Source organism: Rhinoderma darwinii, chromosome 2 (genome assembly GCF_050947455.1).
Source record: "Rhinoderma darwinii isolate aRhiDar2 chromosome 2, aRhiDar2.hap1, whole genome shotgun sequence".
Taxonomy (NCBI): domain Eukaryota; kingdom Metazoa; phylum Chordata; class Amphibia; order Anura; family Rhinodermatidae; genus Rhinoderma; species Rhinoderma darwinii.
Window position 1 is genome coordinate 475,982,102 of NC_134688.1, and position 9,184 is coordinate 475,991,285.

A 9,184-nucleotide genomic window follows, 5' to 3' on the forward strand; every position below is an offset into this window, starting at 1 on the left:
ATACAGCGATCAGAGGTCTGACTTGTAACGAGCCATGCACCTGTGTGATGATCACATGACCAGGACAGATCCTTATACACTGGAAGTAAGCAAAAAAGGTTCAGAGTGAATGACTGCAAGCAGAGGAATTGATACAGAATGTAGTGGGGGGGGGGGAGATTTCAGGGTGAGGAGGGGAAGTCGTGGAGTGACGTGCATAATGCCGCTTCACTGACTGTTTTTTATTTGCCGCTAGTCACCAGACCACAGTCGTCGTATTCTTCCACCTGGGAACATCCCCCTCAACATAGTTTTTCATTATCACTGTTATGTGGTCCCTGTGACTGGCACTGTATTTGATGGTCCTCTTTCTATCACTGTTATGTGGTCCCTGTGACAGGCTCTGTATTTGATGGTCCTCTTTCTATCACTGTTATGTGGTCCCTGTGACTGGCTCTGTATTTGATGGTCCTCTTTCTATCACTGTTATGTGGTCCCTGTGACTGGCACTGTATTTGATGGTCCTCTTTCTATCACTGTTATGTGGTCCCTGTGACTGGCTCTGTATTTGATGGTCCTCTTTCTATCACTGTTATGTGGTCCCTGTGACTGGCTCTGTATTTGATGGTCCTCTTTCTATCACTGTTATGTGGTCCCTGTGACTGGCACTGTATTTGATGGTCCTCTTTCTATCACTGTTATGTGGTCCCTGTGACTGGCTCTGTATTTGATGGTCCTCTTTCTATCACTGTTATGTGGTCCCTGTGACTGGCACTGTATTTGATGGTCCTCTTTCTATCACTGTTATGTGGTCCCTGTGACTGGCTCTGTATTTGATGGTCCTCTTTCTATCACTGTTATGTGGTCCCTGTGACTGGCTCTGTATTTGATGGTCCTCTTTCTATCACTGTTATGTGGTCCCTGTGACTGGCTCTGTATTTGATGGTCCTCTTTCTATCACTGTTATGGGTGTCCTGTGGCTGTCACTAATGTGAGTTAATTTGCTTGTCACTGTTATGGGCAAAGGAATAACTTGAAGCTTCTGGGCTCCAATGCTAAATCTGTAACAGGTCCCCCATATCTACAGTACCATGGTCAATTTACACTAATTGTGTAGTCTTTGGATGTAGCAGGAGGGCCCCTGGGCCCCTTCCGGCACCAGCGCCGCAGTACGACTGCTTCTAGGACTGCAGCTCCTCTAGCTATGCTGCTGGTAATAGTGGCTCTGTGGCTGGCACTGTTATGGGAATCCTGTAGCTGGCACTTTATTTGGGGGCCCTCTTGCTGTCACTGCTATGGTAGTCCTGTGGCTGTCAGTGTCATGAGACTCCTGTGTTTGCACTGTTATGGGGTTTCTTTAGATTGCACTTTATTTGGGGGTCCTGTGGCTGTCACTGTTATGGTAGTCTTGTGGCTCTTACTGTTATGGTAGTCCTGTGGCTCTGACTGTTATGGTAGTCCTGTGGCTCTCACTGTTATGGTAGTCCTGTGGCTGGCTCTGTGTTTGAGAAATGCTCTTGCTGTCACTATTATGGGGGTGCTCTGAATGGCACTGTTATGGGAGTCCTGTGGCTATCACTGTTATGGTAGTCCTGTGGCTATCACTGTTATGGTAGTCCTGTGGCTCTGACTGTTATGGTAGTCCTGTGGCTCTCACTGTTATGGTAGTCCTGTGGCTCTCACTGTTATGGTAGTCCTGTGGCTATCACTGTTATGGTAGTCCTGTGGCTCTCACTGTTATGGTAGTCCTGTGGCTCTCACTGTTATGGTAGTCCTGTGGCTATCACTGTTATGGTAGTCCTGTGGCTATCACTGTTATGGTAGTCCTGTGGCTCTGACTGTTATGGTAGTCCTGTGGCTATCACTGTTATGGTAGTCCTGTGGCTCTCACTGTTATGGTAGTCCTGTGGCTCTCACTGTTATGGTAGTCCTATGGCTATCACTGTTATGGTAGTCCTGTGGCTATCACTGTTATGGTAGTCCTGTGGCTCTCACTGTTATGGTAGTCCTGTGGCTATCACTGTTATGGTAGTCCTGTGGCTATCACTGTTATGGTAGTCCTGTGGCTATCACTGTTATGGTAGTCCTGTGGCTATCACTGTTATGGTAGTACTGTGGCTCTCACTGTTATGGTAGTCCTGTGGCTGGCTCTGTGTTTGAGAAATGCTCTTGCTGTCACTATTATGGGGGTGCTCTGAATGGCACTGTTATGGGAGTCCTGTGGCTATCACTGTTATGGTATTCCTGTGGCTATCACTGTTATGGTAGTCCTGTGGCTCTCACTGTTATGGTAGTCCTGTGGCTCTCACTGTTATGGTAGTCCTGTGGCTCTCACTGTTATGGTAGTCCTGTGGCTATCACTGTTATGGTAGTCCTGTGGCTATCACTGTTATGGTAGTCCTGTGGCTCTCACTGTTATGGTAGTCCTGTGGCTATCACTGTTATGGTAGTCCTGTGGCTATCACTGTTATGGTAGTACTGTGGCTCTCACTGTTATGGTAGTCCTGTGGCTGGCTCTGTGTTTGAGAAATGCTCTTGCTGTCACTATTATGGGGGTGCTCTGAATGGCACTGTTATGGGAGTCCTGTGGCTATCACTGTTATGGTATTCCTGTGGCTATCACTGTTATGGTAGTCCTGTGGCTCTGACTGTTATGGTAGTCCTGTGGCTCTCACTGTTATGGTAGTCCTGTGGCTCTCACTGTTATGGTAGTCCTGTGGCTCTCACTGTTATGGTAGTCCTGTGGCTATCACTGTTATGGTAGTCCTGTGGCTATCACTGTTATGGTAGTCCTGTGGCTCTGACTGTTATGGTAGTCCTGTGGCTATCACTGTTATGGTAGTCCTGTGGCTCTCACTGTTATGGTAGTCCTGTGGCTCTCACTGTTCTGGTAGTCCTGTGGCTATCACTGTTATGGTAGTCCTGTGGCTATCACTGTTATGGTAGTCCTGTGGCTATCACTGTTATGGTAGTCCTGTGCCTGGCTCTGTGTTTGAGCAATGCTCTTGCTGTCACTATTATGGGGGTGCTCTGAATGGCACTGTTATGGGAGTCCAGTAGCTGGTGCTACATGTTACAATTTTGAGTCTACTTGAGGACAAAAAATCACGGCCAATTGTGATAAAGTTGTGCTGCAAAGTTTGCAATTGGTGTTTTACCGCAAAATACCTCAATTTACTATCACCACATAGTCCCAGCCCTAGTCCCAGCATTTGAAAGAATTTCCCAGAAGCAGTGGGGAATGGGGAAGGGGGTCCCACCTTCCCATATGATAACGATAATAATAATAATCTTTGTTTTGCGGTTTACTATAGTCATATCCTCATTATCTTGTTTTATTCACGACGGGTAGGAAGTTGACGTGACCTCGGGGAGGTCGCGCTAAACACAAGATAACAAAAAGTCCCAACACTTCGCTTGATCTTTTTTTATTATGTTTCTTTTTATGCCTTTTTGTATTATTTTTGATGTTCGCTTTTGCTGTGATTATTTTTCTCTGACTCATCTCTTTCCTCCTATTGTTGGTTTAACCGTTGCTCCTCTGCGGGATGACAGTGTCTTCTCATGTCCTAAGGTCAGGGATGTTGGACATTTTTGTGCTTTGTCATGGTTCCCGTTGCCTGACTTTTTCTTCTTCCCTTCCATGTTGAACATCACCTGCTCAGCCGCTACATAAAACATTACAAATTGCCTTCAGATCTTGACCTGTTGCGCTTGGCTTTGTGCGTTGGAGGCAGCCAGGCAGAGAACAGATTGTGCTGATATCCTGACCTTATCAAGCTTTCAGGATCTGTAACCCAACCAAACCGGCTCGTCTTTTATCATTCACTCCGCCGTGGCCCAAAGAATTTGATCTACATTATGTTTCATTCTTTTGTCGTCCTTGATACCACGAATAAAAAAGAAAAAAGCAGTGAAAGCAGAACTCAAGGTGGTAGACATCCAGCTTTATAAAAAAAAAATATATCTACCTACCTATGATGCTTGCCTGCTATTGGTTACCTTCAGAGTACTGGCTGCATTTTTAGCTCTGCTACATCGGAGCACAGGTATGACCAGTGACTCCAGCTCAGCTACATAGTATCATGCAGTGATGTCCAACTAATGGCCCAGGGGCCACAGGAATCCCCCAAGTGCTTGCTCCATGGTTGACATACTCCTCCAGAACCTCAGGGGGGAGCAGCATCATGGAGTACGTTACCTTCCTCAGGTTCAGGATCAGTCGAGCGTTCTCCTGACCAGTCGCAGAAAACAGAGGAGCTCTCACCTGTATCTCTGTTATGGGATACCTGTGGCATCACTTCCAAAATGTTGGGTGTACAGTATATTTTTGCACGTGTGGGTTTATACATAGGCTTCTTTTGCATGGTTCTATATGTTGCCTCCATATGTATTTTGAAACTATCAAGGTGGTATTGTTTTGGAAAGGATTTATTTTTTCCCCTCTGCTAGGTCCAAGCCTGCAAATTAAAATCTAGGTAGTCATATGTGTGTATAGGCATAGCCGTTGGCCAAGCCCCCGGTTTAGGCTGTGCGGCTCTCTAATAGGGCCACATTGATGATGCAATGAAAGGGTTAATGGGTTTTATAGGATTTTGAATTCCAATCAGCTCATTCTACTCTTTCTTCACTTGCTTTAGACTGCAGCTCTGCTTGTTTAGATTGGCTGCTGTGTATTAGCACAAGCCCATCAGAGAGTCGATTGATATTAAAGAGGCTCTGTCACTAATTTAGTAATTCCCTATCTCCTGGCTAATCTGATAGTCGCTGTCACATGGATAATTCTAGTGAAAATGGTGTCCCAAAAAGTTTATTATTTTAGAAGCTACGAGCTTTTTTCTAAATATGCAAATGAGGCTATACTAGCCAAATGGGTGTCAACACTAGCGATTCTCTTGAGGTGGAGCTTCCTCACAGCCTCTGACGCCATCCAATCAGCATGAAGCTGCTTCACACAGTGTGTGAGACTGAGATTTGAGGGAAGGGGAATCACTTAAAAATAGCCAGATCTCTGGCTGTGGACCACCTAGAACAGTGATTCTGGTGGCATATGAATTAAGAGATTCTAATCTTTCATATGACACCAGGACTGCAGCTCTACCTGTGACACAACCAGAGATATCACCAGTTTAACACACAGTCAGGTATAGAAGCTGTATACTATATGATCACGCTGTGTTGCTGGGCAGGAAAGGGGTAGAAGCTTTATGCTGATTGGACAGCGTCATACAGAAAACATTACACCGCCCAGAATGAAAAGAAAGAGTCACCTCCCATTTGGCAAGCATAGGGTGAAATTCTCCTAGTATGGAACCTGATGGTACCAAGACCAGATTAGAAAAAAATTGCCTATGGTCTACCATTGATTAAATATGATGGCAATGGGTTAAAGGTGGAAAACTTTTGGGTTTGTTAGATCTGGTTATGTCTTTAAAGGGCAAATCCAACCAACCAACCAACCAACCAACATATGTCAGAAGATCATATTGGTGGTCTCCATAATCTGAAGCTATTGCAAATTTCCATAACTATAGAGCCTCTGACCCTCTTGGCCCCATCCTATTCGAAATCTGACATTTTTGTGACGGCCCCTGTATCAGAATGGCCCTTTGTTAAGTATGTTGTATCAGACATCCATTAAAGAACATTTTTGAACAGCTCATAAAGGGGCTCGAGGGTTTTGGAATGGACTTATAGACTCCACTGATGTCATGGTCAACATTTTGGTGGATTTCCCCTTTAAGATAAATTATACCAACCAGAATATTTTGGACGTCTCCAGACCCAAGTATTCTGGACTATTACAGTTTTACTAGATCTCCTCTGAAGAACCATATTAAGAGGACGAATAACATAGTGAAACTTAAACACGTAGATGTCACATTTGAGAACTTACTTACTGTAATCCTCCTCCATATGTCAAGCACTTAGGCACCGTCTCCAATTTAATGTGATCACCGTGATCTTGGGCCGAGTACTTGTAGCACCTGGGACTGCCAGAGAAATGTTATCTCGTCCTTAATTGAGAACGCCTTAACTAATATTTCAATTCTTAATTAGTTCTTGTCAGTTGCTGGAAGGCCAAGTATGCGGCTGGCTCCGAGCCTACTGCTCTCTTAACTCAACACGTCTTGACGTATGTTGGAGATTAACCATCTCTTCACTTAAAGGGGTATTCCCATCTAATTATATTGTGGAATATCACTGGGATATGCCGCAACTTTATGATTGGTGAATGTCCAACCTCAGAGACCTCCACCAATGCCGAGAACAAGGGGGTTGAGGACCCTTCAGCTTTTCTCTTGCACTATTGAGGTATGGTCATTATTAAAAGTCTGTATGTAGTTAGTTAAAAAATACCTATCTTTACCACACGATGAGACCCCAGGACCTTCTTGGGCATATGTGTATTAAATGCAGAAATGTTGTGTGTAGTTTTTTGGTCTTTCACTGGTTTCTCTCTCCATGCTTGTTGAGTGGGTGGGCTCTTCCTGGTGTGATGTCATAGCTGTGATGTAAGCGTTATCTCCTCCCACTGTGGCCCCTCCCCTCATGGTGTAAAGCTGCAGCTTCATCTCCCTCCTCCCCTCTACTCCCTGTCCACTATTGACTCTTCCACACTAGAGGGATTTTTGGGTGACGGGAGGTTTTTGGAGCCTGCAGGCAAGGGGAGGGGGATAATAGAGTGCTGGAAGGTGAGGAAGATGTCACATCCCCCTATTAAGATATAACACAACGTTTCATGTATTCACATAGAATCAATTATAACAATATCTATTCTTTATCACAATAATAATAATCATTTAGGCCGGATTTACACGAGCGTGTGCGTTTTGCGCGCGCAAAAAACGCTGCGTTCTGCGCGCGCAAAAGGCATTTGACAGCTCCGTGTGTCATCCGTGTATGATGCGCGGCTGCGTGATTTTCACGCAGCCGCCATCATAGAGATGAGGTAGTCGACGCCCGTCACTGTCCAAGGTGCTGAAAGAGCTAACTGATCGGCAGTAACTCTTTCAGCACCCTCGACAGTGAATGCCGATCACAATATACACCAACCTGTGAATAAAAAAAGACGTTCAAACTTACCATGAACTGCCTGCTTCCTCCAGTCCGGTCTCCCGGCCGTTGCCTTGGTGATGCGTCCCTCTCTTGTCATCCGGCCCCACCTCCCAGGATGACGCGGCAGTCCATGAGACCGCTGCAGCCTGTGATTGGCTGCAGCCTGTGCTTGGCCTGTGATTGGCTGCAGCTGTCACTTGGCCTGAATTGTCATCCCGGGAGGTCGGACTGGAGGAAGGAGCCGGGACTTATCGGTAAGTCCGAACTTCTGTTTTTTTTTACACGTATATGTATATTGTGATCGCAAGTCACTGTCCATGGTGCTGAAACAGTTTAAGTCTTTGAGCACCGTGGGCAGTGACTGTCTCCTGACGTCGCGTACCCGAACATTTTTTGCCGGGTTCGGTCAAAACGAGTTCGGCCGAACCCGGTGAAGTTCGGTGCGCTCATCTCTAATTTGACACTCCGTTTGGATGTTTGTAACCAGAAAAGCACGTGGTGCTTTTCTGTTTACATTCATCCTTTTGACAGCTCTTGCGTGATTTTCGCGCATGCAACGCGGGACCGTCCGTGTGGCATGCGTTGTTTTCACGCACCCATTGAAGTCAATGGGTGCGTGTTGCGTGAAAAACGCAAGAATATAGAACATGTCGTGAGTTTTACGCAACGCACTCACGCAGCGCAAAATTCACGCATCGTCTAAACAGCCCCATAGACTATTATAGGTGCGTACGACACGCGTGAAAAGCACGCGCGTCGCTCGCGCGTATAATACGCTCGTGTAAATGAGGCCTTATAGTGATCGATCCACAAGCTTCACTATGCCATTCATAGATCATTAACCCTTAAGATTTCAGAATCAATTTGCCATTTTCAAGAATTGATTCTTCATTTTGACTCTTCTATTGTCAAAATATTTGCCTACTGCAAATCATACTCATTTCTACTAATTATTCTGATTAAATATTTTTTACTATTTTACTATCTTCCGATGCTCCCTTTCATCTAAGTAGGATGGAAACAAGTCTGTGCAACCTAGCGAGGCAGTCTGCTATACAATGGATTATCGAGGCAAGTTCAGTACATATACAGTATCTTCATGTATTTCAATAGTGGTCACCGAGCCAGGTAGACAAGTGGTTGCTAGGCAACCTACTTTTTGTAGACTACTTAGAGCTGGCCATCCACATGTGATATTTGCAGTATGATCTAATGTGCTTGGGGATAGCATAGCTGTCCACTGGCTAAGGCCCCATTCACATTGTGTTTGTGCTATGCACCGAGCGTATATGTTTTTTTTATTTTATAGTGAACACTGATAGAAAAAAAATCGGATAGATTTACTGTATGTACACGGACGCAATCCTATAGCAATACGTTTGCACACAACGTCCATTGTGATCAATGCTAAAGAAAACATTACGTCGCATATACGTTTTTTTGAAGTACAGAATAGCGTAGCAGACTGCGCTTTTCAGTACATTCAAAAACCAGTATGTCAACGTAATCCATGACAAACCTAGACCAAACGGATGCTATTTTGGTTTACGTTTGACCCATTACAGTCTATATATACGCCGAGCTATACGTTTCAATACTTTTTTAGTGTTTAAAAACGTATACGCTTGGCGGACAGCACAAACGCGATATGAATGGTCCACAAAGAAAGATTCGGACAGGTCGCTTATCTCCAGGGTCAGACTTGCCTTCTAGAGTACCAAATGATCCTCTGGTGGGCCCAGGGTATGGCCCAATAATTGGTCCCAAAGGTCCAACCCCATTTGGAGTTGACTTTGGAGCCAATCACTTGCCACTAGACTCTATTTCTTATGGGATTATCCATAAATAAACAAGTAGATCTTATTAATTATATGTCCTGTGTGTACAATGATAACAACAAAGACTTCAATGCAATTATAGGAGATGTGCTCATATTCTGTATAGACCCTCAGAATCATCACCTCTGGTGAGACCAAGGAGCCCCAGTCTGACACCACTAATCTGCCTCCCCATTGGAAATAACTTGCACCCTCAGCCAATCTTAACCTTCATATTCAAGTGGAAGGGGGTGAAATTGGGGGAGTGTTATTTTGCCTCTATTTTTTTGCTACTGTGATTGTATATAGTGTACATGGGATGTATGTCT

At 44.8% G+C, this 9,184-nt stretch overlaps 1 long non-coding RNA gene across 3 annotated transcripts; it reads right to left on the bottom strand.

Annotated features, from left to right (window-relative positions):
- Positions 1–3,399: 3,399 nt before the first annotated feature.
- On the bottom strand, positions 3,400–6,529 carry LOC142741667 (uncharacterized). Of its 3 annotated transcripts, none has more exons than XR_012881235.1 (3): positions 6,340–6,529; positions 5,880–5,972; positions 3,400–3,861 (listed from the first exon to the last, which is right to left on the bottom strand). It is a non-coding gene; the product is annotated as an uncharacterized LOC142741667 (long non-coding RNA). The 3 variants fall into 3 exon arrangements; XR_012881234.1 differs by having other exon boundaries at positions 5,876–5,972; positions 6,350–6,527; XR_012881233.1 differs by having other exon boundaries at positions 5,876–5,972; positions 6,340–6,524.
- Between the last annotated feature and the right edge of the window lie 2,655 nt (positions 6,530–9,184).